The sequence below is a fragment of the Penaeus monodon genome, chromosome 12 (genome assembly GCF_015228065.2).
Source record: "Penaeus monodon isolate SGIC_2016 chromosome 12, NSTDA_Pmon_1, whole genome shotgun sequence".
NCBI lineage: Eukaryota > Metazoa > Arthropoda > Malacostraca > Decapoda > Penaeidae > Penaeus > Penaeus monodon.
This window is the reverse complement of record NC_051397.1, coordinates 27,631,510-27,656,720: the sequence shown is the minus strand read 5'-3', so window position 1 is coordinate 27,656,720 and position 25,211 is coordinate 27,631,510.

The window sequence follows — 25,211 nt, the reverse complement described above, 5'->3', positions numbered from 1 at the left end:
CAAACTTTACAGTAAAAGTGACCCTGAGAACTGACGAGGACTGGAAACAAGGAGATGAGAGAGAGAGAGAGAGAGAGAGAGAGAGAGAGAGAGAGAGAGAGAGAGAGAGAGAGAGAGAGAGAAGGAGAAGGAGAGAGAGAGAGACAACAAGACAGACAGAACAAGAGAGAAGAGAGAGAGAGAGGAAAAGGGAAAAGTAAAGAGAAAGAGAAAGATAACTACACGAAAAAGGTATGCCTGCCCTTCAGTTGACATGTTTTGACATCAGAATGGTCTATGAAATATGCAAGTAGTTTCATGCAACACGGGTTCTTAGAATTTATTCGTAAATAATCGTTGGTTCTACTATCTAACTGACCTTGAAATAATACAGATATCTACTTAAGCATTCCTTTATATTAGCCGTTCCCATATATGAAAGTCAATGAACAGTCATCTCTCCGAAAAGCCAAATCCATTAACTTATCTCAAACGCCTAAGTCAAATGAACATCCTGAAGTTAAACTCCACAGCAATTAGACGTGAATGGATAGCGTGCACGGGTGTAAATACGTGTCAAGTGTCGGGTAAATTACAATATGCGAGCCCACACCCTGCACTGGCCCTCCCTCGCTCGTTCGACAGAAGCTGGAGTGCCACTCGGGAGGGGCAGCCACTCCGACGCACTCACGGGCTTTTAGCGCGAGAGTGCAGCGTTACCAGGCGAGTGGACACAGGCCTATGAAGTAAGCCGCTTGCAGATCCGAAACGTGACTCCGCAACAGCATCCCAAAAGAGAGATTTTTTCTTCTGCCTGTTCACCGTGCCGCCATAGCTTTGCTAATTTGCCCTCTGTCACACACACACACACACACGTGTGTGTGTGTGTGTGTGTGTGTGTGTGTGTGTGTGTGTGTGTGTGTGTGTGTGTGAGTATATTTTGTATGAACATATGCCGCACCGAAAGCGGACGAGTGCGGAAGTTCCCATGTAACCAGGCAAGCATCAACGATGTTAGGTTAGGTTTGAAAAGTCACAGCACACGTCCACAATTGTGCTATTATATGTTTTTATTGTGAAGTATTATGGTGGTTGTAATAAAACTGCTTTTATTAGAAAACCTATTGATGCTGCTATTTATCAGACAAACATACACCAGTAACTCAGTCCCAATCTTCTTCCACTGCTTAGCAGCAACTCAGCGTACGTTGCGTGAGCAAAGTCAACTTCCCTTTTTCCCCTCGTCTTTTCCCCCGCAAAACGGAGGGGCCGGTCATGGCGGTCACGCGACGCCACGTCCACTGTCCCTTAGTTATTCGCAGTACAGGTTCCCGCGTGTTTCGACGCTCATCATGGTCACAATGACAGAGTTTCTCTGCGAGAGCTTAGGATTATACGTTTCTTAAAATCTTGTCATTATATCAATCAAATATTTTGATTGATTGATACATGAATGCTTGCAGTGTTTAGATATCATGATGCTTATTTCATCGGTGGCATTACCTATGCATATTAGATGCTACTTTAATTTCGAGATTTATATGAATGCTTTCGTTCAGTGATATTATTAGTTTAATTCTAGAGCTAGTTGCAATGTATTAATTATCTGTCCTGTTATAATTATATGTGGCGCATGAGCATAATCTACTTTGTTACTAAATAAACAGATAGACATTACAAAATTAGAACATAGTGATTCAATTTGATATCTCAGATCTGCATATACCACTTACATTGTGCGCCTGCAATGTCATAATTTTAAACAAACAGGTGCATACATAATTGCCATTTGATTCAAACATTTTCAGTGTTGGCTTATAGTATTTCCGAGATTAAGTGCTGAATATGATGGTGATATTTATTTTATTATTTGTTTGCTATATCGCAATTTTAATGTAAAGCACATTGTCTCAGTTATTTTAATTATATCTGTTACATAAATTAAGCACGTCCTTTATTCACTGAGTATATGTAAATCTTCTGAAGTAGATAGACAAGAAAAAGATCAATAGTTTTGAAATGTGGTGTTACAGACGAGTACTGCGTATTAGCTGGACAGACAACAAGACGAATGATGAAGTGCTGAGAAAAATGAATTGCAAAGACCGACTGTTGGACATCTTGAACAGGAGGAAATTAAAGTTTATTGGTCATGTGATGAGAAGTAAAAGTATTGAGAAAAACTTGCTGACAGGGATGGTGATAGGAAACAGAGGAAGAGGCAAACCGAAGACAAGACTGAGCGACAAATCAAGATATGTGCTGGGCTGTCGATGGTACAAGTGGAAAGAAAAGCGCAAGATCGAGTTTAGTGGCGAAGGATGGTGGAGAGGTCCACGGCTGCTCAAACATGAGCATGCCGTTATTAATGATGATATGTAAATCGGTATTATGCGTTGAATGTCTTTAATTGACGTATTTAGGATGAATTGTTTATCTATAGTTAAGGAGTTGAGCTTTATATAGTTGATATTATAAGTATATAGATATAATAATATATATATAGTTTATATAGGTATGTACATACATATATATAATATACCCCACACACTCTACACACACACAACACACACACACCCCAAAACACACACACCACACACCACACCATATATATATATATATATATATATATATATATATATATATATATATATATATGATATATATATATATATATATATATATAATATATAATATATATAATACACACACACCACACAACACACGATGTATTGGTGTGTGTGTATGTGTTTAATATATATAATATCATATAATCTAAATAAATATACAATATATATATATATATATATATTATTATTATTATATCTATTATCTATATATATATATATATATCTATATATATATATCTATATATATATATCTATCTATCTATCTATCTACTATCTATCTATCTATCTACATCTATCTATCTATCTATTATTTTATTTATTATATATATATATATATATATATATTATATATATATGTATATACTATATATATATATATATATATATATATATATATATATATATATTATATATATTATATACATACTTGTATAATCTATCTATCTATCTATCTATCTATCTATCTATCTATCATCTATCTATCTATCTAGCTTATATATATATATATATATATATCATACTTGTATATATATATATATATATATATATATATTATATTAATATGATATATATATAATATGATAATATTATATATATATATATATCATACTATTATATATATACTATATATATATATATATCTACAATATATACACAAACAACAACACACACACACACACACACACCACACACCACACACACACAACACACACACACATGTGCATGTGTGTGTGTAGTATGTGTGTTTTGTGTGTTGTGTGTGTGTATTTGTGTGTGTGTGTGTGTATGTGTGTGTTGTTTATATAATATGTATATATATAAATATATATATATATATATATTATATATATATATATATATATATATATATATATATATATACATATATACATATATACATATATATATGTATATATGTATGTATGCATGTATGCATGTATGTATACACCACACATATGCCTTGTATTTAGTTGTTTGTATGTATGTAAGTATTATGTACGTACGTACGTATGTATGTATGTATGTATGTATGTATGTATGTATGTATGTATGAATGTATGTATGTATGTATGTATGTATGTATGTATTTATGTATGTATTATATGTATATATGTATGTATTATGTATGTGCGTATGTACATACATACCTTTATGCATGCACATATATATGCATACACCCATCCTCCTTGGAAATTAATTTCGAATATCTTCAAAGAAATAGAGTAATAAGAGTAAGTCATGGGAAGGTCAGCCGTATTATGAACATCCATGATAGGCTAGTAACTTTGATATCAGCATTGAAGATACATCTGGTCTTCTTCTAGATATCGAATAACCGGACAATCTAGGCGTATTGCACTTTTATTTATTACTAATGGACTTCTTAACAGGGCAATAATGTGTGCCATAAAGGCTGTCTGTGTGTCAGAAGGACCAACCATAGACTCCACAAAATGGAGAACCACACACAAAACTAAAAAAAAAATCTGAATGTTTACGCTACATTAGGATAATTATTGCTAGACAAAGGTATGGAAAATAGGAAAGTTTTGCTACACAGAAAATAAAGTGAACAGGAAGAGGTAATACCATATTTATGTTTCTAGAAAACCGTGCAGACAACAGAAGCACTTAAAACTTTAATGAAGCAACGGCACAATATAATGGTGACACTGAAAACTTTGGTGGCAGTTATTATAGAGATGAAAATATGGATAGCCGACCATTAATCCATGATGGAGTTATTTGCAATTTTACGTCAGTGTTGATCCTACAAACGTTTTTTTCTCATACTATTCGTTTCTAATCAAAATTTCTGCTGTTGATTACTAACGAACATTGGCATGCATTTTTTATATTCTCGCATTCTGTTTACTGTTGGGTAAAGGACACTAGACTCCAAAATGGAACACACTGACAATAAAAAATTTGATGTTTACCTATGGTATTCGCCACGATTTTGATAAAAGGGTTAAGCATTGTACTACCTTAATTAAGTGATACTGGAAAGCAATCCTATTCTATTTCTACTTCAAACCCTTAGTCCATGAACACCAATATCGAGATGAACAAGTCACGTTCCGGGTCTACATGAATTTGTGGCGTTCTTTAAAAAACAGATCCCCCGGATCATTATCTCCAAATGGAATTATTTGAAAGTTTACTATCAAATGTCCTTCTAACTTTTTTATCAATACGTATTGTTTATAACCAAATTGCTGTTATATATACAGAAGTTTCCAAGAGAAGTATACCTTAGTTAGATACCTATCTTTATATCACAGAGATTATGTATGAAAATTGAACACCAACACGGCACGGATGCCCCCACACCCAAAACACACAGACCACATTCATAGGAGAACAGGCCCACTCCTCCTCCTGCAGCATCACAGAGAGGCAAAGAGACATTCACACATCGCAAAGCGCCACTCACACCACACGCATGACCACGGCACCGTAACAAACAACAGATACACGCAAACCATTCCAAAACACCACATACACACTCAGCAGACACATACACAAAATATAATATATGTAAGGTATATGCATATATAGGAGTAATAACATATACATACTTGGATAATTGCTGACACTCATTCAATTAAACGGAAGTTCCACATGTGAACCGCCGTCGTCTGCATGATACTTTTGCAAGTTTTACACACGGTAGGAGGCCTTGGTTACGTGGCACGGTCCCAGTTCCTTTCACGGAGAGCGGTTACCATTTTTTAAAGGTAACATCCTGTTAATACAGGCTTGGGACCAGACGACTTGACTTCGCTTGGCCACCCAAGTGCAGGCAGGCAATTGAGTTGAGTTCATACAAGTAAAACGCGGCGGTCTGACGCAATGAATCAGATTTGCCCTCTTACTGTTTTGATTCCAGACTCTTTAACCAGTAGACCACGATCTATCCTCTTTTTAGCGATATGGATTACATGATTTTCTTGGCATTTCAACGGTGTTCCATTGCCTTCCGCCGGTTTTACAAAGCAATTTCATCCGTCTGGGGGGGTTGTCTATCATTTTCTATAACAATCCCCCTGTGATCCTTATCGCCAAAGGAATTCGGTGCTGTAACTAATCAATGGTTCCAGTTTGACCCAAAGGTCTAACCTTTGGACCCGCCCATAAATAAGATAAAAAAATATAATCATTATTATATATACATATTTATTTTATACTCACAATTGTGTGTATAATAACACACACACAACAAACACAACACAACACACACAACACACACACACAACACACAACACACAAACACACACACACAATCACCATACACACCACAACCCAAAGCACACCACACGCACAAAACCCACACAAAACACACACCACACACACAACACACACACACATATACATATAACAATACACAAATAATAAACACAATAACACCTAACACAATACGGAGAATAATAACAACTAGAATACACGATAGTAACATACAATACACATAACACATACAATAATACTATTACATAAATACACACATACAATACATATATATACTACAACAATAACCAATAAATATATATATATATAATATATATAGTAATATAAACATATAGGGATTACTGCATAATATATTATTCGTTCGTCTATCATAAATTTATTTAAACTTGGTCACACTGACTCTGAGAACACATTACCGGATTATACATATCTACTCTGTCTGGGTATATGATAATAATTTTTATTTCCATTAGATTTTCAGGAACTCTAGTATTATGCTTATAAAATTGTAAAATGTTATTATGAGGTTATTATATTATAATCTAATAGCAAAATAGCTAAAGGACAAAATAGTCGACGTTCCAACTATACCAACTCGCCTATATATTCTCTATCCCATATATATATCTTAATATATTCTAGTCTCCCTATTCATATAAAAGTGGAACAGGAGCATAATCTCGCCTTCTTGGAATGAACCCCTCGCTTCCTGCATATATATCTTACATCCTCTTCGTGCTTTTTTCCCCTTTTATCCATTTTTGGATAAACCGATTCTCTCGATCTTCTGCGGGGTTTTAAAACCAGTTCTGCACTCTTTCCCTAGAATTTCGGTCTGCTTTTCTAAAAAAAATTTTAAAAATGTTTTGGATTTAACTTGGGAAAAATGGGGGCGCCCAAAAAAACAAGCAAATTTCCCGGAAAACCCCACTCCCTCATAAATTCCCCTTTCCCATTTTCATGCCTTGAATTTTCCCCCCCTCCCTTTTTAAAAAAAATTCCCTTTTTCCCAGGACTTCGCCCGCCCCAAAAAAATTTTTTCCCCCCTCTGAGCAACGGTTAGTACATTTTTTTTCAAACACACACACACCACATACATATATGTGTGTGCTCCTTTCAATACTAAATGATCAATTGGTAATACTTTACATGAAGGATGAGGATGGCATTTAACACACAGACACACACTACGATAGGTACATGCACCCCCCATCCCATCACACATATATACATATGTGGGTACATTTGGTTGCGTTTATGTCTAATTACGATCAGTTCTTTGTTGTTATTAAATGTAATACGCTGTGTGAAATGTACTGATTTGATTCACTCACGAAAGCTACAGGAACATATTTGTGATTGCTTGCGATTTGCACACGGAAAAGTTGGGCTGGCATCTCAAGGCATTTATTCAAAGTTTACATAATTAATCGACATCTTTGCATTGGTATATCAGAGTAACCTGTCCTGTGTCTATGCTGTGTCCTATTTTTATATAACTATTTTATAGCACTGACTACTTGAAGCCGTTATACACACTGCCGTACAGATTGATTTATTTCAAATTATCTACCGCTTCAACAGCTGTCATTATCGCGACTGCCTGATAGATGGAAATGTTAAAATATCAAAAACTTTAAAAAATCTATCATATTTCTTACACATAACAATAAAATGTATTAAAAATCAAAAGCATAAATATATGCTCTGAATTTATAAATGAGTGCATAAAAATATTATGCATATCAAATTTATTGAAAATATTAGTCTCCTAAGTAAACTAATAAAGCCCCTCGAGATCACAATCCTCCCCAGTACATTTTTTCATGTCTATGGGGGAGGCAATACATACATGGTCTGAAAATGTTTTGCACATCTTTGCCACTACGTGGCGACCGTTATGGCCTCTTGGCTCCCTCACAAAAAGCTTCACATTTAGCCATCATCGGCCTCATGAGTCGTCTTGTGTGCCCGATTCTTAGGCTTGGTTAATAATTCTACTTTCGGTTGGGATGGAAGTTGGTCACCCAAATGCCAAGGTCAGCTCTAACATACTCTCGCATTTTTTCCAGAGCTATACCTCCATTGTGTTCATCATTTATCGCGAAGACACCTCCTGATGCTGGTTTCATGTCGTGTGTGGGAGAGAAAACAGCCATCACGGGCTGACGACAGCTGCCTTGGCCTCCCGATCAGCTCCCTCAGTCCCCGGATACCAACAGTTATCTTTTACGTCTGACATCATGTGCAATCCAATCTTGAATCTCCATCACCACTGGATTGTGATGAGTCAAAATATTGGGGACATGCTTGCAAGCCTGCGGAGAGTCACAATGTATTACATAGAATGGTTCTAAGATCTCTAGTCACTTGACTCTGCAAGGAGGAATGTTAACTCTGCAGTGAAGATTGAAGCTGCTGAGAGAAAGATTGCCAATGCAGTCTTTTCCTCTTGCTCACTGCTGCAAAGCCCAAACCAGCGCGAAAGTTACGTTATTGCCTGGAGGTTACGGCTATCGCTGGGCACCACGACGGGTAAGGACTAGGTTTAGCCGAGTCAGCAGCAGCTGACACAAGTGAAGCGAGTCCGAGCATTATCGACACAGACTGGGCTCCCGCTGGGCATAGCCCGGCGCGGCGAAGCTTTGCATATCGGACTTATCCTTATCTCTCTGATTGCTGCTTCGGATATCTTCCCCTTTCTCATCCGATCACTGACTTGATTAGTCCAGTGGGGAATGCCATGTAAAGCTTTGAAGTCCCATGAAACTTAGTCAACAATAGACCAAGTAACTTCCCCCTCTTGGACAAAATGCAGTGAGTTTGCGTCCTAAATAGAGGAAGGATGGACTTTCCTCGTTTTGTGAGATAATGCATTGCTATGGTCTTGCTTGGGATAAATTTGAACCATGGTATGTTGACCAACTGCACAACCTATTTATTTCAGCTCTGCGTGTCTCCTTGCACATCCTAGAGCTTCGTCCTGACAGTACAGTGTACGTCATCCACTACAGATTACATGAGCCAGCACTTGAATGACCTTTACGTGTTATTTAATATCCATGGCAAGCAGTTCAAACTTCAACTCTCCCTTGTGAGCCCCTTCCCGCTGACCTCCAGGTTAAGAACCATTTCCCCCTAACTCTAAAACTTTCTGTTAGCAAGGAAACTGTATGAAGGTAGGTAATGCTCTCTGCTTAACCAATGTTAGACAGCTTCATAGTATGCCATGCTGCCAAGTAGTTTTGTAAGCACTTGTGACGTCGCTGTGTGAGGAATTTTGTATAGTCAGTTTTTCCATCTTCACAAGTGCATCTGTGGTCCCAACCTCAATTTTCTAAACCCATATTGATATGGGGTCACACATTTTCCTTTTCTAGCAAGCATGTCAACCATTTTCTCCATTAGCTTGTAGATGCAGCTGGTGAGCAGAAATTGGTCTGGAATTCCCTGGTATGAAGTATCCTTGCTAGGTTTTTAAGGACAGGCAGCATGACTTATAGCCTCTGCCAAGTAATGGGCCCTGTGCCCGCCCTTAGTCCGATTGAATAATCCAACAGGAACTTTTGGAGAGCTCTATGGTAAATGAGAGATCATTTGGTATGGAATTATCGGCAGTCTTATGGCAGACTTCAAAGCAGAGTCCATCTCCTGTGGCAAAAGTATCAGTGGAATGAAATTCTGCTGCAGTCCTACTGGAAGACATGCCGGTGTCTTCCTGTTTCAGCCGAAAGTGGAGGAATCGGGAAGCGTCAGATGGCTCCAGAGATTTCTACCATGAATTTAGCTAGCTTATTTGCAACATCTTTTTTGTCTGTGAGGATTATGCCTCTATCTTCAGCCGCGTTGTACATGGATGGGGTCTTATGCGCCTGATCCCTACCCATTCATAAGGGGATCCAATTAATCAAGAGACATCTGTCTCCATGACGTCCGACTAGCCGCCTTTAGCACTCGCCGGGCCCTGCTGGGTCTCTTATAATGGATCGGAGGATACAGTGCAATCGGGGTCGTCGTTTTCAACTGCCTTAATGCAGCTTTTCTTTGGCTCCTGACAGCTTGTTGGCATTCATCATCTCACCATGACCGAGAGTTTTGACGGTACTGGCCACTACTTTTGGATGGATGCGTCTGTTTCTTCTCAAGGTGAATTCGTGATGTGAAGTGATTAACAGCATCTAAACCACTGGGAATCATTCACAGATCCGTGCAATACTGTAAGTGATCTAAAAAGATTCCAGTGAAATTCAAACTGCTGAATCAGGTTGAACCATTGACAGGTCATATTGGGAATGGCCCAGTTTGAATTTGAAATGTGTGGACAATGATCACTGTTCTAAACCTGATCTACTCCCTTGAACGAAGGACTTCAAGGTCCTTCCTCAGGTTGCCACACAGCGTCTCCCAGATGTGATGCCGACCATTGAAACTCTCCCCAAGAGGTAGAAATTGTGTGCACTGCCACTAGTAGATCTTCCAAATCCTCTATGTGGAGATTATGTAGAGGTAGGTAGATGGTGCAGCAGTGAAGGGTCCATGTCTAACCAATTCTGACATCCTTCACACTGCCGTGGCGTCTGCAAGGTGGGTGGCCTGGACGGAAAATCCTGACGATAACCATCACCACTCTCCTTCATGAGGTCAGTTTATTAAAGGTCCCATAAGGGGCCTGAACTGGAATCCTCTCAGGGAATCAACAATTTTCCTGGTCCATATCTCCTTGTAGTATACACAAACTGGGTGTACAGAGTTTATCAGGATGTTGCAATTCTTCCCATTTTGCCGAATTCCCTGACAACTCCTTGGATTTAGGGTAATCCAATTTCTTCAGGTTGACAAACGACCTCATCATAAGTTGTTTGAACAGCACTTAGTTGCCCACCTATGGATCGTTTCCACAGGCTCTTTTGGACAGGGCACCTGAGCTTTTGCTTCAGGGTTTTCTGCCTAGGCAGCAAGGCCCCTGTGGATGTGGGTGACACCTGAGCTGTCACCACATGCCCTGGAGCCTTTGACTGATGGCTCCAAAGACCTTACTTGGGGAGGAGTCCTTCATAATAGAACCCACACTCCTACTCCATTTCTGGTGGCACAACTCACCAGAGGCAGTTTCAGCATTTGAGGACAGAATTAAAGGGTTTGTAGCAGGTGTGTGGTGTGACAGTATGGGGAGGCCAAGGGATGCGGAAGGAGGTGTGCTAGTAACCAGCAAAGGTTTTACCTGGCTGTGCTAATGCACAGTGCACTTTGCTTTTGGCCTCTCATGAATTTCTTTTCAGGGGTAACAGCCTATTGGACCTAGGCCAGTTGTTCATCTCCTTGATGACCTGTTTGTAACACACTTTCACACACACTCTTAGCCCTTAAAATAGCAAGAGTTGGTTCCATGGCCCATAATCCCTGGCGAGGAAAGCCACCCACAGGGTTGGGTACTATGGCTTTAATCTTAGTGGTAGCAATGCCAACTTAAATGATTCTGGAAGGTCAGTTTCCTCGATACCTCATCAGGTCTCCAGAAAGACATTCGCTTTACACTGATTGAGTGTTTTGTGAGGAAACTTTCACAACGTTCAGCCCAGGAATGTCATATAATGCATACAGTCATTCTCGTCTGGTGACGAAACTATCAGGCTGCCTCTCACTGTGAGGGTTATGCAAAGATCAACGTTGACACACCTCAACTTCTTCTGATCTACTTAAAAAATATCAGATTCCATCGATTGATACACCATCAATGTCTTCACTACTAGGTACTTACTATTGAGTATACTTTTCCTATTTCCGACTTAGATTTCCTTAATGAGGAGCACTTTTCTTCTTCTTACCTGGTTAGAGCCTAGAACCATTTCAAACTCATTCTTGCCCTTGGAAGCTGAAAGGTTCATAGTGACATGTGATTTGCCTGAGGGTTGCATAGGTCACAGAGTTCTCCTTGCCCAAGATGGAATTAACCAGGTATGGGTGCACCAACCCCTCTCATAGGACTGGTGACCAGGAAACATTTTGTCTCATCCCTCACTGGTGACCCATCAAATGTATGGGTACCCCTCCGGAATAGCTCAGCAGATCATTGGGACTTCAACCCCCCACCGCGGGGCAATGTGTCCCTCTCATTTAGGGGGCATGTACATAGAGGGTAAGTGGCGTGGGACGTTTGGTTTTGGAGGAAGAAAATATTAGATTTATTTATCTTCAATGATTAACAACTTGAAATTCAAGCTGTCCAGCGATGCAGGTTGGAGCGTCTGTACCAGGAGCCAGAAATCCTCATTTTTGGGACCATAGCAAAGTCCGGGAAGGAGGCTGTTCTCGGTTCTGAGATCCGAACAAGCGATATCTCATCTGGGGGCAAATTGTCTGCCATGGATGAGAGTTTGGTGTAGAGTTTAACAACCATCAGAAGGAGTGTATAACAGCACTAACGACATAAACCAAGTCATACTTCAGTGCAGTGCCATATTCTCATCAACCAGTGTTCACCTCACTACTGAGGGCTGAAGGTGGGCTGGAGATGGCTATGGCTAACTCCCTGGAGTGATGACCATTGCTGGGGCCCAAACCAGTAGTAGGTGTACCCTACCCATGAGTGAACCGTGGCCAATACCAGGTCCTTTTACTCCCATTAGGGCAGCCACCTCAACTCCCAATCACTCCAACGCCTAATATACAGAGGTAACCACATTCATCCTGCTGCAAGGACCAATGTCCAAGCACCTACATGATCACTCGCCTGAGGTTAGCCTTGGACGGTCACTCTCCGAGTGCATGCCCACCTCTCCCACTTCTGCCGACGCTGGCCCCAAATAAATGGGTTATCTAGCTGTGTGCCCTCTGTTGACTGTGGTGGTTCCCTAGGGCTTTTGCCCCACAAGCTTCATGGTCTTAGCGCCTGCCAGGGCGCAGTGGGACCAGTAAATTCGCATTCCATCCTGCACCCTGACATTTGCCCTCCCAATGGGATCCACAGCTCACCTTGCTTGCTGGTGGGGGACACACCTCTCCTCCAGCATATCCATATCATTTCGTAGTTGCCGTGAGTTTCTGGAGGGAGGTTGCTGGCAAGAGCCCACCTCCCCTAAGCCGCCAATTACCCCAGGGTGAGCTAACGGGGCGGGAGTTGGTACGCGAGCCAGGTAGTGTCCACCACCGGTGGGCCATGGCTACGTGACCTCAGGGGCCCTCCTGCCTGCTGCGATCCCCCAAAGTTTAGCCTAGGACCGCAAGGTGCCCATATCATGGTGGCCCACAAGGAGGCACTGCAGAGTCTGGATGATGGAGAGGCTGTGAACCGGCAGGGAGGCTTATGCAGAGCTGCTCCTTTTTCGCACTAGGCTAGCCAGTGGTGCGAGAACAGATGCTACTTTTTTCATGTGGTTGTCATTTCCGTCCAGTCTTGTTTAGACCAATGATTCACGATGGTGTCCAGGATGTCTCGTATGTTCACTTTCATCGTGAGTCGCGTTGTAGTAGAACCTTTAGGTCACAACGCCAGTGTTTACCTTTTTTATACCTGGGTAGTGTTTATCGTGCTTTTTCTTCCAGTTCGACATAGTTTCTAAGGCTCACGTGTATGTTTTTTGGAAGAAATTTATAGCAGCCGCCGAAAGAGGAACTTACTTCCGAGATATAATAACCATGAATATACCTTTAGATACGAAGGTAGTTGAGGAAGAAAGCACGGGTAGGGGTGAGAGAGAGAAAAAAATACAAAGGCTTAGTGTCGAGTTAGACGAATCTTGTCAGTGCAACATATTCTACTCCTAGACCAGTGAAGAAGAAAAAACTGATATGCCTCAGTGTTCTAATAGAAAGGAAGCATATTAGAGAACAATTGTATAGGTGTAGTGCGGAATTCGTGCACTATTAAATCGTGGTTCTCGATACGACGATGAAGTGTATTAATTCAATCAAAAGGATGTATTTTACATATCTTGTTTTGTGAAGTTGTCCAGACTCATTCACATATCGATATCACTTGCAATGAACTCGCTTGATTACCAACAGTAAGAAAATGAGGGCTCGTCTCCCCCCCCTCCCCATGACTCTAATCACTATAAGTTAATGTCTTAATCATGCTTCTGTACAGAAATATATACTTCTACTACTATTGCTAATATATTACATATTAACACTACTACTATTGCTTCACAAGTACTATACTCCAACTACACTAACTATTATTTTTTTAATACTAATAAAATGTCCTACTCTCATATTATGACAACTGTATTAATGTTTATATTACAGCAATATCACATTTAATGTCTGAATGGGGAGATAGAAGGGAGGGGTGAAGTGGAGAGGGTCTCAGAGAGAAAGGAGAATGGGGAAGGATGGAAACGGGATAAGGGAGCGGGAGGGAATTTGGAGAGCAGGATGTAGGGCTAAAGTGGGTTGGGCAGACGGAAGTTAACGAAGATTTAAGAGTGATAATAGTGAAAAGCTATAGCAGAGACCATATGTCTAGCGAACAGTATTCATGAGTGTTAAACCTCGAAGGCTTAGAAACGGTAGCATTTGTTGTAAAGTGTGGTGTTGCGACTGAATCTGACAGTTGTATCCGATGAGATATTTGGTTCTGCCGCCGGTAGCTCACTTTTGCTGCCGGAAAATCCCCTTTGGCAGGTATGAGTTCCTACCCCTTTGGTATGTAAAATGGTAAGAACAAGTGACAGAGAAGATATGCACAGACAAATAGATAAAATAAGAAATAAATACATTGTGTGTGCGTGTAGTACATGTTGTGTATATTGTATATCTATCTATCTATCGATATACCTATTATATTATATAATATATGGTGTGTGTGTGTCGTTGTGTGGGTGGTGTGTGTGTGTGTGTGGGTGTGTATATCTATATTTATATATATATATATATAATATATAATTAATATATAGATAATATATATAATATAATACACAATACTCATATAGATATATATATATATATATAATATATATAGATATCTATAAGATATAATATATATATTTTATATATATAATGTCATAAATATATATATATATAATAAGTACATAATGAAATATATATATATATCTATCTATATAATATATATTTTATATATAATGTAATAACTATAAATATATTATATAAATATAGTAATGTAATATATATAATAATATTAATATTTATTATTATTATTAATTATTATTATTTATTATTATTAGTTATTATTATATATATTATATATATATATTTAATATCTATTATATATCTATCATGTATATGATATATTATATATATATATATATATATACTATATACTCTTATATATATATATCTTACATATATGTAATATATATATAATATATTTTCAATATATGTAATATAGATATGTAATATATTTATATATATTACACACACACACACACCACACATACACCTCTTATAATACTAGACATTAATATATATAATACCTATATATATATACTAATATATATATATAGATAGTGTATATATATATATATATATATATATATAGAAATTATATAGATATATATGATATATATATGTATATATACATTATATATATATAATACATATAATATTATATATATATATATATAGATATATATTCTATATATATATATAATAATATCCTAATATATAGTATAATATATATATATATATATATATTATTATATACTCTAGATATAATTATTATAATTATATGTATATAATATATATATATATATATATCTATGAATCTATATCTACTTTATATCATATCTCCATATCTCATATACGTTATACATATATCTATCTATATCTATATACTATATATATATCTATATATATATACAATAGATCTTTATATCTATCATCTATATCTATCTCCTATAATCTATACTTATAGATTCATATCTAATACATATATTATATGTTATATATATATAATATATATATCCTATCTATATCTCTCGATCTCTCTACAAGCTTTTATCTATATATATCTATAGATCTCTCTTACGCTATCTCTATCTATCTCTTTACGGATTGTTATTCGATATCTCCCTCTTAGCTAATATCTCTATCATAATCTATCTCTACTCTATATATCTCCTCTATAATATATATCTACTATCTCTCTTCTCTAATCTATCTACTCCTCGCTCCCACGCTATCTATATATCTCTCGCTCTCTACATACTCTCTATCACTCTCTCCTCAGATCTCTGCGCTCTCCTTCTCTCTACTCTATATCCCAATACATCATCTCTCATCACTGATCACTCTCATTCTCTCTCTCTATACACCTCTAAAATCATATATGCTGTCTGTATCTCATTAGATCTCTGATCTATACGTCTCTATCTATATATCTCTCTATCTTTTATCTCTCTACTCTTATCTCTCTCTCGATATCTACGGATCTCTTCTTTATCTCTCTCGACTCTATATCTCCTATCTCGCTATACATCATCTCTATCTATAACTATATGAGTTCTCTCCCTATCTTCATCTCTCTCCTTATCCCTCTATTCTTCTATATCATATCTCTATCTATATACTCTATCTCTATACTACTCACTTCTATTCTATACAATCTCGTCTATATATATTATATCCTATCTGCTCTCTCTATTACTCTCTCTCGTCTCTCATCTATTCATACTCTCTAGCTCTATCTCGTCTCTCTCAATATCTTCTCGACTTCCTCTCTGTCTTATCTATCTCTAGCTCTATCTCATTCTCTCTCTCTCTCTATCTAATCTATGTCTCTCTCTCTCTCGCTCTTCTCTACTATATTCTTATGTCTCCTTTTTCTCTCTGTATCTCTATATACCTATGCTATCGTCTCTCTCTCTCTCTCTTATCTTCTCTCTCTCTCGATCTCTCTCCATCCATTGCTATATCCATAAGTCCTCGCTACGATTTAGGTAATGTTTTCCTCTATCTATCTATCTCGAGGTATATATATATAATTCTCTCTACGATATATAATAATCTATATATTATCTATCCATATCTATCTATCCCTATTACCTATAGCTTTTACTGTCTGTTATATCTATATCTATTAGCTCTCTCTCTCATTATACTATATTATAATATACTCCTACTATCTATCTATCTATATATATCATTCAAAGCAATTGATTCACGCAATTCCCCCTTATCAATATCTAAATATACATACTATATATTAAGACCCCCTAATACACTCTAGACAATTCATATAATATAAAGCAGGTCTAATCGAAAAGACTAATATATATTAGATCTCTTTTATCATATTACTTATACTAGATTCCATTTATGTGCTTTATATTTCTGTAATATTAGTATCATAGCTCGACCGCATAGATAGATAGATCGATAGATAGATAGATATGATATAATACAGAGATATAGATATATAGATAGTTAGATATCGAGATATATAGATTTAGAGATTTTTATAGATTATATAGACTTTAATATTTTGATAGATTTTATAGTTATCAGATTTCTCAGATTATCGATTATATATAGATATGTACGCTTATCGAGATAAGATATGTATATTATCGTATCTTCCATATATATTATCTATCTCTATCATTATATGATATAATATAAGAGATATTTATTTATATATATATTAAGATATATAGATATATAGAGATATGTATATCGACTAGCAGATATATAGATATACGGAGACAGATATACAGATATACAGAATACAGATATACAGAATATACAGATTGCAGATATGCAATATACAGATATAGCAGATATATAAGATATTAGATCTATAGATTATAGACTATATAGATAATAGAAATATAAGATATATCGAGATATTAGATAATAGATCTATAGATAATATAGATATATAGATATATAGATAGTACAGATATATGATTAATAGATATATCGATATATAGATATTATTTATATATATCTATTATTTTTTTTTTTTTTTTTTTTTTTTTTTTTTTTTATATTAATATCGATATATATATTATATAATGTTATATATATAGATTATTATATCTAATATTATATATATATATATATATATTACTATCTATGTTTTTATCTACATATAAGATATATATTATCTATATATTATTTAATCAGATATAGATAGATAGGTAGATAGACTGGCGATATTTTCGACAAAATTCATTGAGATAGATTTATACTAATCATCACGGAATCTTATGTTAAGAGGAGAATGAACAAGTCGTAGTATTGAAAATGTTCTATTGGAAATTTTTAATGAATTGTTTCTAATATCAATGTTTTTCCATATGCGTGCGACCCGCCTGTTAATGGTACCATAGAGTTATTATTAATTAATACTTCTCAGACATGCGAAAACAGTTGAACGTGGGTGTTTAGAAAATTTTCCATTTAGGAAGCATTGTTTTATGTAATTACACATTTTAACAGGCATATTACCACACAGTTTGAGTATAGCCGTTTTAATCTTATTGCATTATATCCACCGACAGTTAACGTGGATATTAAGCATGATTTATTAAATCACTCCTTTGAACTGGCAACGCTTGTATGCTTTTGGCGAAGGAAGAAAGGAAAACATGGCACCAACACGTGTTGAAGGCAAAAGTTTCATGGGCATTTGTTTTCTCGAGTACTGAAAATCAGGTGGAGTTTACTGTTTGGAGTTCCAAAATATGGAAGTTTTCAAGATATAGTAGTCAAAATTTAAGTAATTTGCTCTGAGTAAGAATTCTGAGAATTTAAATGAGATCAGACCCGGGTCTTAAGTTTTCCTCTTATCATTCTTACCCTTTAATTTTTGCATAGTCCGTGGTGATAAGTGTTTGTATATGCACCGTCCCATGTTTACATATATGTATGGTCTTTGCTCTACGTAATTTTAGGGTGAAGAATAACACCATGAAAACTGAAGTTAGGATTCCTGGGATCAACTCTGACAAAAATAAAAGGGGAGTTTCGTCATGGTCCTCTGTCCCACACGCAAGGCTCTGCTCGAGATTGCTACTGCCAGACTGTGACTACATCGCGACAAAATAAAATATTGCACTCTACAATTTCTACAGAGAATCATCCACGCTTTTACAAGGCGATATGCTACACAGCATTATAACTACTAATCTTCATATTTCACATGGCGTACATATCACACTAAGGGCAGTATATATGTTAATAAATATATAATTATCACAATATACGTACGATATAACTCACTTTCGTATCACAACTCCTTTATTATAACACCCACATCTCCCACACACTCAGGTTAACAGGCACAGATGGGGTGGTAGATCAAGGGTCAATCATCTGACAGCTGTTCTCCCAATCAGTTGAGTTTTCCAATCATGAGCTGTGGGAGGGGGCGCAGGAAGCGTCAATTGCGTACTGTTGTATAAACCACATTGGCAGCCTGATGTGATAATCACGAGATTTGCTCAGTGTGATCTCCGTTAAACCAGGGTTCCCGTCCAGTTCTCAAGTCGAAAACAGAATCTTGCCCCCCTTGATGCTGTCCAGGGATATAGGCGTAAAGACCTGTTAACCCAGGTCAAATCGAATTCCCTGATGTGAGCTTGGGGAGGGGGGGGAGATTCAAATAGTTATTTGGGTTTGTTCAGCGTGCCAATCTTTTTCCTGATGTTTCAGCGTAACTATAGATAAAATACTATAATTGACCAATGAAAAAAAAAAATACAAAATGTAAAAGAGCATGCTGAAGCGAAGAATCTAAAGGAATGACTTCCAAAGTGGAGACCTGGCTGAAGGCCTTACTACTAAAACAAAGACAACCAGCAAAGTCTGACATCACAGCGAGCTATAGAAGTAATCCCGCAACTAAAACCTAAATAAGGGCAGCATAAACCCGGGTCTCGTGAAGTTTAAACAAGAGAAAACTAAAATCACTCAACTTCTTACTGGAAAAAAAAAGTTAATGTTAAAATTATTCGATAAAAATGTTAACCTTCCAGCTCCTAATCAAGAATGTCAGGTACATCAGTACTTAGCTTATTATATTCCTGTGATCGCCTCTCGTTGTTCTGCTTGGTTTTTATCACTGGGATTGACCGTAAAACACTCGCTGACTGTCTTGACCAACTCTTTATTGTTAAAAAATCGTGTTACATTCCTCGGTGACGTCAGAGGCAACCTTAAAATATATTTCTATTACTAAATACAAAATAGAAATGGGTAAACGTAAATGAAAAGCAGAAAAATCAAAATTAAAGAACAAAGCAAGGCGAATGTGCTTCAAAGAAAAGATACAAATGCATAACGTTTTTTCCCTAAATTCAAATATAAACAATTAACGAGACCTTAAAAGTTTTACAGAATGTTTAATATACTAAAAGAATAAAAGCTAATAATAATAAGGTCATAAGATGTCTTCGGTATTAAATTATAAATTAAAACAATAAAAAAAAGAGAAAAAGGAAAACAAAATAAAAAAAAAATAATAAAAAGAGAAAATCCGACAAAATAAAACAAAAGGAGAAAAGTACAGCCAACAACATCCTCCAGTATGGGCAGCCAGAGCGGGAGGAGAGGAGAGGACGAGATGCAACCACAATAATTACCAACAAACATGCAGTGCCAACCTATCCCATGCTTGGATGTGGGATCCTGGATAATGCAATGCACCTCATAGGTTAACTTGAAAGTTTTGTCCTAGCGGGTTTTCACGTCTTTGCCCTACTGCAGCACGACGGTCGAGACTTCAGCCTTGGTCTGCGCCACTCATGCAGGCAGAGAAGAGCAAACCAAACCAACAGAAGCTGACAGAGAACAACCCGTGAATTTTTGGGGGGGGTGTTTATCATCTCCAGTAATCCTTTTATCGAACTCCTCACGGTTAATATTACCCGTTTGGTGCTGTCTTCATATCATACTTGACTTTCTTCACAGCACCTCATGCCATGCCCATCTGACTATGGGTAATGATGGGCTTGACCTCACATGGCGCACTCCCCATCACTGGAGAAAGGTTGCAAATTCTAGGCTGGAGAACTGGGATCCACGCATCCTTATGCAGTGCAAATTGGACACAGCCCAGATCATGGAACATATGCCGAAAGAATCTTATTGTTGAAGCACTTTTGCATTATTTCCACACGGGATGATAACTGGGCATCCAGAGAGTTCGTCAGCATACACCAAGAAGTGTTTCCCAGTAACACTGAAAAAGTTAGCCGACACAGACCTAAATGGTCTTGTGAGTTTTGTCTTCTACGTTGCTGAACTAGGCTGTATGCGCTGGGCATGGCACACGGCAAAAACGGTGTTTACTATGTCGCTAGCCAAAGAACAAAAGGTCCATACAGCACCACCAGTCCTCGCATCGTTGTACAACTCAGCAAAATTTCCAGTACGGACACAGGGTACTTGGCAGGTTGTAGCGTCTTTGGGGATGCACAACTCCTTACTGCACGCCACACCTTGCATTAAAATGTTAGGGTGCGATTTTTACTTTCATGCGCTAGGAGGCAAGGGTTTTTCCAATAGCATCCACCCCCCTAATGGAAGCCGCCTTGCCGCGGGGGGGAGGGCTGAGGTCGCCAATGATCTGGGAGCGACCAGGGCTACCATACTGAGGGCTCACCAGTGAGATGAGGACAAATGGATTCTGGTGCCCAAGGCCTATGAGAGGGGATTGTGCACCACCCCTGATTCATTCCATCTTGGACGCAAGGGAGAACTCTCCCACGTGTCTTTGCGTGCGTGCATCCCTATTAAACAGGAGCAGGATCCCCGTAGGTTGAGCGAGCCTGCACGCTGCGCCCTGCCGCTAGCACACACCTCTTTTGGCCCTTTATTCCTGGTTGGACGGGGGGCTTGATCAAGGCCCCGATCAAGTCAATCGCTGGTCAAATATGGCTAGGGTCAGCATGTCTATTGAGTCGGTAGCCATAGGTCCCGCGATTTGCCATCGGTACTGTAATAGTTGCTGCGTATATTTCATCTTTAACCCTGTGGCTGTTGGGAGATTTTGAGCCCAACTATCTAAGCGTCCCCTCGTTGACTCCAGGTGGGTGTGGGGGGGTGAGGAAATGAAGACTTCAAAATGTATGATAACTACAAATTTACCCAGACTCTAGCTCTCTCCTGACGACCTACGCAATCCCTGAAGCATTCCCTATGGACATCACGTATTGTCACTTTGAGAACCCTTCCAGCTTCCAAGGGCAAGAATGGGAATCTAATGGTTTCCCGGGCTCCCAAACCAGGTAAGAAGGGAAAAAGTACCTCTAATCCTAAGTAAATCTTACCTGGTAAAATGAAACATTTCATATAGTAAGTACCTATAGTGAAGACATTGAAGTTGTATCAATCATGGATCTTGATATTTTGCGAGTACCTCGAAAAATTGTTGAAGGTTGTCAACTGATCCTCACTCACCCCAACAGCGCGATGGTAGCCTAATAGTTGAGTTTTCGTCACCAGACGAGAGTGACCGCTGCGTGCGATATGCGACATTCCTGGGCTAAAGTTTCATGTTCTCCTCACAAAACCCTCATCAGTAAGGGAATGTCTTTTCCAGAGACCTGATTAGGTATGCTGAGAGGAACCCTGTTAGAGGAACATAGAGAATGTTAATGTATTGCAGTAAAACGTTTAAGAAGAAGAAAGTTGAGACGGATTGGAACAGTCTACACCAGCTCTCCTTCTAACTTTTAATACATTGGTCCTATCCAGAATCAGTTTAAAGTTGGCATGGTACCAGACCTCAAGGTAAAGCCATATGTGCCCAACCCTATGCGGTGCTGTCCACTGCCAGGGTTATGGCATGGAGCCAACTCTTGCCGTTTTAAGGAAAATTGACACCAAGAATATCTGTAAAGGGTGTACGACGGTCATCAAGGAGATGACACTGTCTAGGTCAATAATTTTACCATTGCAAGAAGTCTCATGAAGCGTCATTCAAAGCAGTGTAAAAGGTACAAATGTGAGAATGATAGTTTTCCAGAGGCAAGCCAACGTGCCCGTGTGCTGTTGCCGCCAGGTAAATCCTTTGCCTATGGTTCTGGCTCATCCTCCTTCCCACCAGAACCCTCCCTCCAATGCTTCTTACCAACCAACACCTGCCCCGTCTTTTAAAACCTCAGTCCCCAATTGCTGAAACTGCATCTGGTAGAATTCACTCGAAACGGAGTAGAGTGAGGGGTCTTTGAGGAGACTCCTCCTCCCAAGTAGGTCTTTGGAGCCAACCAGGTGAGCCTCCAAGGCCTCAGTGGTGACCGCCCCAGCTGCGACACCATATCCACAGGGGCCTTACCGCTGCTAGGCAGAATCTCCTGAACAAAGGCTCGGGTTGGCCCTTTGCCCAGGCAAGGATCCTGAGCTCCTGTTCAAAAGACTCATTTCAAGGTGGGGTCTTTGGGAACCGCCAGGAAGGGCGCCAGGGTCTCAGCGGTGGACAGCTCCACAGCTGCCACCCACATCCACAGGGGCCTTCGCTGCTAGGCAGAATGCTCTGAGCAATGCGCAGGTCCGTTCTTTGTCCCCCAGGCAAGAAATCCTGACCTGTCCAAAGGAAGCCTGTGGAAACTAGTTTCCACGGATAAACAACCCCTCAAAAGACTCTCCAAGATCCTGGAAAGGACAGCCTAAAGTGTATGGCAAACCTTGACCCAGGTGCTGCCAAACATCCTTATGAAAAATAGTTTAAAGAACTGGAATACCCTAATCGATGGAACTGTCGGGATTCATTCAAAATGGGAGAACTGCAACTTTGATACTTCATGTAACCCAGTTGTGTAGGCCTCGAGAGATTAGAACGCAGGAAAAATCATCCAATTTCCCTGATAGGATCTTCAATTCAAGCCCATATGGGACTTTTGACAATGGACTCATGGAGGATAGCAGTAATGGTACGTCAGACCTACTCCTTTCCAGGCCATCCCCTGCAGTGAAGGCTGTGAGAATAGGCTTAACACGACCTTACACTGGTGCATCTTCTACCATTCCTCCAATAATCTCAACATAAATGATTTGAGAGATCTACTGGGCAGCTGCCACATCCATTTCTACTCTTGGGAGATTTCAATGGTCTGCATCACTCCGGGGAACATTTTTTGAGGAAGAGAATTTACTTTGTGGCAACCCTCGAGGAAGGGCCCTTGGAGTCCTTGCCTTTCAAGAGTAGATGCAGTTTTATTGACACCCCACACATTTCCAAATTCAACTGGGACCATTCTCCAATATGACCTTCAATTGTCTCACCTGTATTCACAGATGAATTCCGTGGCAGGTTTAGGGAAGACTAACATGGAAGCGACCTTTTCCAATACTTTTTGGAGGAGGTGAATGGGATTCCAGCCAATTGGAGTGGGCAGAGATTGGCAACTTGAGCATGCAGATTTGGAATCTTTTTTAGATCAATGCAGTATTGCATGGATCTGTTGATTTCCAGTGTGTTTCAAGATGCTGTTAATCACTTCACATCACGAATTCACCTTGCAGCAGAGCATCCATTCCCAAAAGTAGTCGGGCATTAGACCGTCGACCTCTGGTACAGATGGTGTCTGATGAAATGCCAACAAGCTTGTCAGAGCAAGAAGCTGCATTAAGGCAGTTGAAACGACGCCCCAGTGATGAAACTTGATCCATTACAAAAAGACCTGAGTCAAGAGCCCGGCGAGTGCAAAGGAGGCCAGACGGACGTCTGGAGACAGTAGGTCCTCTTGATTAACTCTGGGACCACCCCTTAGCATGGTAATGGGAAAAGGTGCGGAAGATCGCTGGAAAGAGCACATCACTGTCACCACCCTGCTTGAAGATAATGGCATAATCATCACAGATAAAAAAGATATTGCTAGGAGCAGCTAAATCATGGCAGAGATCTCTGGAGCATCTTAACACTGCCCGATTCTCCTCTTCGTGCTGAACAGGACCGCACCCAGTCCCTTCTTCAGTAGGGACTGGCGGCAGAACTCCCATACACTTGCGCAGGAGATGACTCTGGCTTTGCAGCTCTGCCGTATGACTGCCCCAGGCAGTGACGATATGCCATACCAAATGAGATCTCACTTACCAGACAGCTCCCAGAGTTCTTGTGGACCTGTTCAATAGGATATATAGGGAGGGTAAAGTGCAGCCACATGTAAAGAGTCTAATAATCCTTCCTGTCCCTAAACCGGCAAGGATGCTTCACACCGGAAATTACAGACCAACTTTTTCCCTCACCAGCTGCATCGCAAGCTGATGGAGAAAATGGTAAAACTTCAGGTTGACAGGCTGCTAGAAAGGAAAACGTGCTGAATCCCATAATCAATATGGGTTTAACGATTGAGATCGACCACGGATGCACGTGTAATGAATGGAAACTGCCTATACAGAATCCTTCGCACAGCACGTCACATGTTTTAGCAGTCGTCTTGACCTTGA